Below are 6,825 nucleotides of genomic sequence, written 5' to 3' on the forward strand. Positions count from 1 at the left end.
ATTTTATTGTTGTTGTTGTTGTTATTGTTATTGTTATTGTTATTGTTATTGTTATTGTTTTATTGTTATTGTTATTGTTATATCTTGCCCTTGGTCATTCTTGATCCCAAGGTGGGTTGCAAAGGTATTGAAAACAACACATATTGTTCGTAATCATACACAAGAGGAATGGATAAAACCAATGGTCAATGGAATTCCATAAAGCCGACAAATTCCTTGCGTTGTTCCATAAAAACTCCACCCTGAAAAGCTTAGGAAGTTAAATAAGTTTTGAACAAGTGCCAAAAGGATAACAGAGTAGTAGCCAGCTGAACTTCTGGAGTGAGGGCATTTCATGTTAAGTGCCCTGTTACTGAGAGAGACTCTTTTTTTAAAAAAAAGATTGGCCACCTGGCATGTTTTAAAACTTCTTTGCTTTCGTTTGCTAATTTGCCCCATGTTTTTAAAGTTCAGCATCTATTTATATTCTTTCCATTCATGTGCAAATAAGTGTAGACCTTTTTTGTTAACTTGGCAGTCCTACACAGAGATGTGATATGCCAGCATTACCACTGAAAGGATACCTTTTCAGGCTCTAAATAAATCACTACTGATGTGGGCAAAGGTTGCTCCACTTTTTTTCATATCGCATAGAATCATAGAGCGGAAGAGACTCTCGAGGGTCATCTACTCCAACCCCACGCAATGCAAGAATATGCAGCTGCCCCATACAGGGATTGAACCTGCAGCCTTGGCGTTGTCAGCACCTTGTTCTAACCAACTGCACTATCTAGCTATCCATTCAACAAGCTATGCTTCCTGCCACTTGCCGCTGATATTCATGCAGATCGTGTATCTTGAGAATGTGTGTCTTGAGTATCCCATCATTATGGTTACTGCTTAATTTTTATATGATCAAATGCTGGTTGGAATTAGGAAGGTATTTGTTCACAGAATGAGCCAACAAAAATATATCTGCTATTATGCCTTATGCAAGTATTTTCCTACTAGCACAGCACATTTGAGGATGAAGGCACAGAGAACATTAAATGACTAGTGATGCAGATTCCAAAAACCTTACAAGCATGAAGCATCAGAATATCATTTCTGTATCTGTAATAATTAGTGAGAAGGCTTGCCAGTTTAGCATAATGTGTCGGTGATTGGTTTTTTTTTTTTTTTTTTGTAACATTAATTCTGATTATTAGAATTTCTGTTAGCGTCAGGGAATTCATGGACTTATTAAAAGTTTTGGAGTTTCCAGCAAATATTTATGGCTTTGGGGGATGATCAGGATTATAATTTCTAAAAGTAATTATTAGCATAAAACATTATGTTAGAACTGTACACTCTATGTTCTGTTTACAAGAAATACCACTTCTTCTTTTTTTAAAAATAATAATAATTCTGGATATCAGATTGGATCAATGTACATTTTGATAAGAGCAATTTACCTGTCCCATAAAATTAAGGAAACATATTATTCACACAAAAACCCACCCCATGTAATAATAGCAAACTGAGTATATGAATAATAAAAAAAAAATCATCTCTCCAAAATGTGTAGCTATAAAGGTTTAACTCACAGGTGTACATTATTAAATGAAAAATGCACACCACCCAAAAAAAAAGTGTGTTGTTGAAATATAGGGATACTAGCTCAGCATATTTGTTCTGTAAATAATGGCTTTATTTAAGTGAATAATCTCTCTAATTTCCCTTACAGTGCATCTGTAGAGAGGATGAATTTGTTTTTCAGTGTTTGAAGATTCACAACCCAGAATACCTGCCTACAGATTTGAGGGCAATGCAAAAAAAAAAAAAAGAAGAAGAAGCTAGCAAAAAATGTTATATGGTGTTGAAAATATTAATAATCTATGGAAAATATATTATTTACTTTTCTCCTTTTTTTTACACAGCATAAAATGTTCTGCGTACGTCATGAAATTTGTTGCAAAGGTATATTCCAGAAGAGTATTTCTAAGTTTGTATAATAATAATAATATATCCTCCTTCTTCTTCTTTGGCGATCACTTGTAGCCGAGTAAGGTTGTCTTCCATAAACACGGTTTTAACAATGAGTCCGTAAGTGACTATGGAGGCCAATTCTAGACCCACACGTCCTTCCACGGTGGGGACATTGGTTTCCGGGTGGGAGTTAATCACAGTGTGGATTTGCCAAGCGTGCCTTCCTCTTAGCACGTTTCTGGCTTGTGTCCTGAGTTCAAGTGTCTTCAAAGCCCATGACACCTTTGGTAAAGGCTTTTCTCCAATTGGAGCGCTCGCAGGCAACTGTTTCCCAATTGCTGGTGTTTATACTACATTTTTAAAAAATTGCCTTGAGACAGTCTTTAAACCTCTTTTGTTGACCACCAGCATTACGCTTTCCATTTTATATCCTATGCATTTTGGAATAAAGTGTTAAAATCTTGTAATATTGTCTTTACTTTTGGAATGGCTTTTTACCTTTCTACTGTTGCTCGTGTGTGCCACTTACGTTGGCATACAGAAACTGCAGCTTGTGGATCAAATATGGCCTTGCCGGGGCCGTATTCTCCCCAAACCACCCCACCCCACAACTGACATCGTATCTGACACAGCTGCAACAAGAGGAAGCGTTTAAGTTTGCTGCAATGGTTCCTTGGCAAGTGAGGTTTGCAGCCAGCACCAATCAGCAAGCCCCACGGTTATTGAATGAAAGCAACCAATCGCTGCCCAAAGTGGGGCTTGCTATCACGGATCCCCTTTGAGCGGGGATTGGTTACAGTCAATCAATCCCGGCAGGTCTTGCTGTCAGCACCAATCAGCTGAATGGAGTTTATTGCAAGCCTTGAAGGAAAATGCTTTCTTTGCCTTTGCAGTATGTTATGGAATCAAATTGTACAGGGGAAAGAAAGACAGGTTTGCAGCTGCTGCTAGTCAGCAGGAAATGCTTCCTTTGCCCATGTGGTCTGAAATCAAACTGTGCAGGCATAGGAAGTGGGGCTTTCCACCTCTGCTGATCAGCAGCAGCAGCAGCTGCAAGCTCTCTTCCCTTGCCTTTATGTCGTATGACACACAGGCAGGGAGTCAAAGTAGTGGGAGTTGAAGGACCTCAGAAGTCAGGTGGGCAGATTCAATTCCTCACCCCAGCACTTTCAGGTTTGTTGCTCTCTTGGTCTATGGGAATTAAGGAACTGTAGCTGAGGCCCTTCTTCTTTGTGTGCCTCCTTCGCATGAGCTCTGGAGGATGGCAACAGAGAATGGGCCTTTTCTACCGTGACTCTCCCCAGGAAGGTTTGCCTGGTGCCTTTATTATACAGTGGTACCTCGGGCTACATACGCTTCAGGTTACATATGCTTCAGGTTACAGACTCCGCTAACCCAGAAATAGTACCTTGGGTTAAGAACTTTGCTTCAGGATGAGAACAGAAATCATGCTCTGGCAGCGTGGCAGCAGCGGGAGGCCCATTAGCTAAAGTGGTGCTTCAGGTTTAGAACAGTTTCAGGTTAAGAACGGACCTCCAGAACGAATTAAGTTTTTAACCTGAGGAACCACTGTACAGTCAAACCTCGGTTTCTGCACATTTGGCTGCTGAACGTTTCAGAAGCCGAACGCCGAAAACCCGGAAGTGAATGCTTCTGTTTTCTAACGCGCCTTGGAAGTCGAACGGCTTATGAGGCGAGTTTTTCACACACACACCCCATTGAACTTGCTGACAGCCCTTTGATCCTCGGTTTCCAAACGTTTTGGAAGTTGAACGGACTTCCGGAACGGATTACATTCAACAACAAAGGTTCCACTGTTTACTTTTAGATGCCAGGTGAAAGCGTTCCTCTTCAGCCAAGCCTCTGACTGATTAATATTCTATGGCCTTTTAAATGTGTTTGTGGGAGGGTGTGTGTGTTATTGTTTTGTTGTTTTCGTTTCAACTATTTATTTGTGCTTTACCTTGTATTTTTACCTTGTGAACTGCATGAGATCTTGTGATGAAGGGTAGTATAGAAATCTAATAAGTAAATAGCTCACAAAACTTGTCTGTGTGAGCTGTGGAGTGATGGTCATGGAAAACTCCTGCCAGCCAGAAGAGACAACACTAGACCAGGTGGAACTGCTATAAGGCAGTTTCAAGTGATCCTTCTACTCTGGCCCCATCAGAGCTGGCCCTTCCCTCAGATAGAGCGAAGCAGCTAACGTTGGGTGCCATGAAAGTGCAGCAAACAGCTAGTTATTTAATTTCATTGCATGTTTTCTAACCTCCCAGGCAGTAAAGCTTGTGGGATTTTCTGTATCAGGCGCCAAAACAACTTGGCTCAAAGTGGGTATTAGGCAGCTTGACTGGGATTGCTGTTTGGCCCACCATGGGTCCCATAGTAGGAAGCCTCGACCAAGCTACACACAGCAGGTTTATTTGTGTGTGTTTTTGCTTAAATGCAGTTGTGGGAGGAGCAAACTGTGAATTTTACTCCTACAATATTTCCACTATGCCTTTAAAGCACATTCAATGCACATTTCCTCCTCCCCCCCCCCAACGAATTTGGGGCACTGTAGTATGTTAAGGCTGTTGGGAATTGTAGCTCTGTGATGAGAAACTACGGTTCCCAAGATTCTTTGTGCAGGGATATGCTTTAAATGTGCTTTCAATTTCTAGTATTCATGCAACTGTAGTCAGCCTGGTGTAGTGAGGATGAGAATAGAGACATGGGTGGTGCTGTGGTCTAAACCACTAAGCCTCTTGGGCTTGCCGATCGGAAGGTTGGCAGTTCGAATCTCCGTGACAGAGTGAGCTCCCATTTCGCTGTCCCAGCTCCTGCCAACCTAGCAGTTCGAAAGCACGCCAGTTCAAGTAGATAAATAGGTACTGCTGTGGCGGGAAGGTAAATGGCATTTTCGTGCACTCTGATTTCTGTCATGGTGTTCTGTTGCGCCAGTAGCAGTTCAGTCATGCTGGCTACATGACACGGAAAGTTGTCTGTGGACAAACGCCAGCTCCTTTGGCCTGAAAGTGAGATGAGCGTTGCAACCCCATAGTCACCTTTGACTGGACTTAACCGTCCAGGGGCCCTTTACTTTTTTTTTACCTTTAGTGGGAAGAATGCAAGACCTGGATCACAGAGATTTACGGTAGTTTAAAAACTGCAGCCAGGAAGCTCCCTTGGTGACCCTTCAGCAACTGCTATCTTTCAATTAAAACTCATCGTTTGGTTGTATGGCACAATCCCATTTAGGATGCCTCGATCTCTTTGGAGGAAGGGAACATACAAATGTGGCAAATAAATATATTAAGAGGACAGGGAAAATCAGGTGTATCTTTCACTGAAATGTTGAGGAGAGGAGAAATGCCTGAATTGTCTGTGACATCCACTGATCTGCTGCATTTTATTTAAGGGATGACAGTTCAACCGCACCTTTAATTATTTTACTCCAAAAAGAATAAAAATTGTGTGCAACATCTGCTGCAGCATAAAGGCAGCCTGCTTGACTGCCATCTGGAAGTATTTGTAGCAACCATATTAACTGTAGCATATGTGATTTATTATTTTTTTTCTATTTACATCTCACTTCTGAAAGAAATGGATTTATTTAAATTGAGTTATTTTTTAGTACAGTGGTACCTCGGGTTAAGTACTTAATTCGTTCCGGAGGTCCGTTCTTAACCTGAAACTGTTCTTAACCTGAAGCACCACTTTAGCTAATGGGGCCTCCTGCTGCCACTGCGCCGCCGGAGCACGGTTTCTGTTCTCATCCCGAAGCAAAATTCTTAACCTGAAGCACTATTTCTGGGTTAGCAGAGTCTGTAACCTGAAGCCTATGTAACCTGAAGCATATGTGTCAGGGGTTCAGGGAGAGAGGCGCAGATGAGGGAGGAGACAGAGAGTGAGGGGGAAGGATTCCAGAGTGACGAGGAAGAAGATGACAATGACCCAAGATTGTCCATGAGTCCGTCCAGTGAATCGGAGGACTCCCAAAAGGGAGCCCCTCTGGTCAAGCCAAGGGGAGCTAGAGGGGGAAGCAGTCAGGAGCAGGGAAACGAAGGGGGAACCCCCAGTGGGAGTTGGAGAGCGAGACCGGCTGCTCCGCTGGAACGGAGTGAGGGGGGAGGAGTGACCAGTGTGTCAGAAGGAGCAGAACAGGAAGCAGAGAGGGGAAGGAGATCAGGGCAAAACGTCCTGCCGGAAGGGGAGGAAAGTAGTATCGAGGGCAGTGTAACTGTCAAAGGGAAGGTCAGGAGCAACGTACGCGCGCCAAGTTCAAAATGGGAGGCGCGCGGAAATGAAGAGAGTCCTGGGGAGGAGCCTGGTCCCAAAGCCCAAAGGAGGGGGGAGGAGGCGGCAGAGGATTCAGCCTCTGGAGAGTCCCGAAGGGAGAGAACACAGGGGGGCAGAAAGACCCTGCGGAAAAGGAAAGAGAGAAAGAGGTGGACCAGTACAAGCCTCTTAAACTGGTGTAGAGGGGGGACCGACTCAGAGGGGACTTCAGCGGTCTAAGGGTAACAGACGTAGAGTCACGGAGCTCGGATGTGAAGCTAATAATGTTCTTCAATAAAAGCTTTTGTACATAAGCTGGAGCGGACTTTGGTCTCTTGTGAGCTGGGACCACGGGTGACTCTGACAATATGTAACCTGAGGTACCACTGTACTCTAATCATATAAAAAGGCAATATAGACACATCTCTGTCTCAATAGAAAATGCACTATGCAATACCGTAGGAGAAACTATGGAAGTCAAAGTTAAAAATATTTACAAATATATTTGTTTTGAGTGCTGAGAGACGCTCTTTTGTTAGGTCTGATTGATTGCTGCTAGGGATAATGCCTGAATAAACAAACAATATAGTGGAATGGCAGTTCCACTTTCCAGCCTTT

The sequence above is a fragment of the Podarcis erhardii genome, assembly GCF_964252035.2.
Source record: "Podarcis erhardii genome assembly, chromosome: 9".
Lineage (NCBI taxonomy): Eukaryota > Metazoa > Chordata > Lepidosauria > Squamata > Lacertidae > Podarcis > Podarcis erhardii.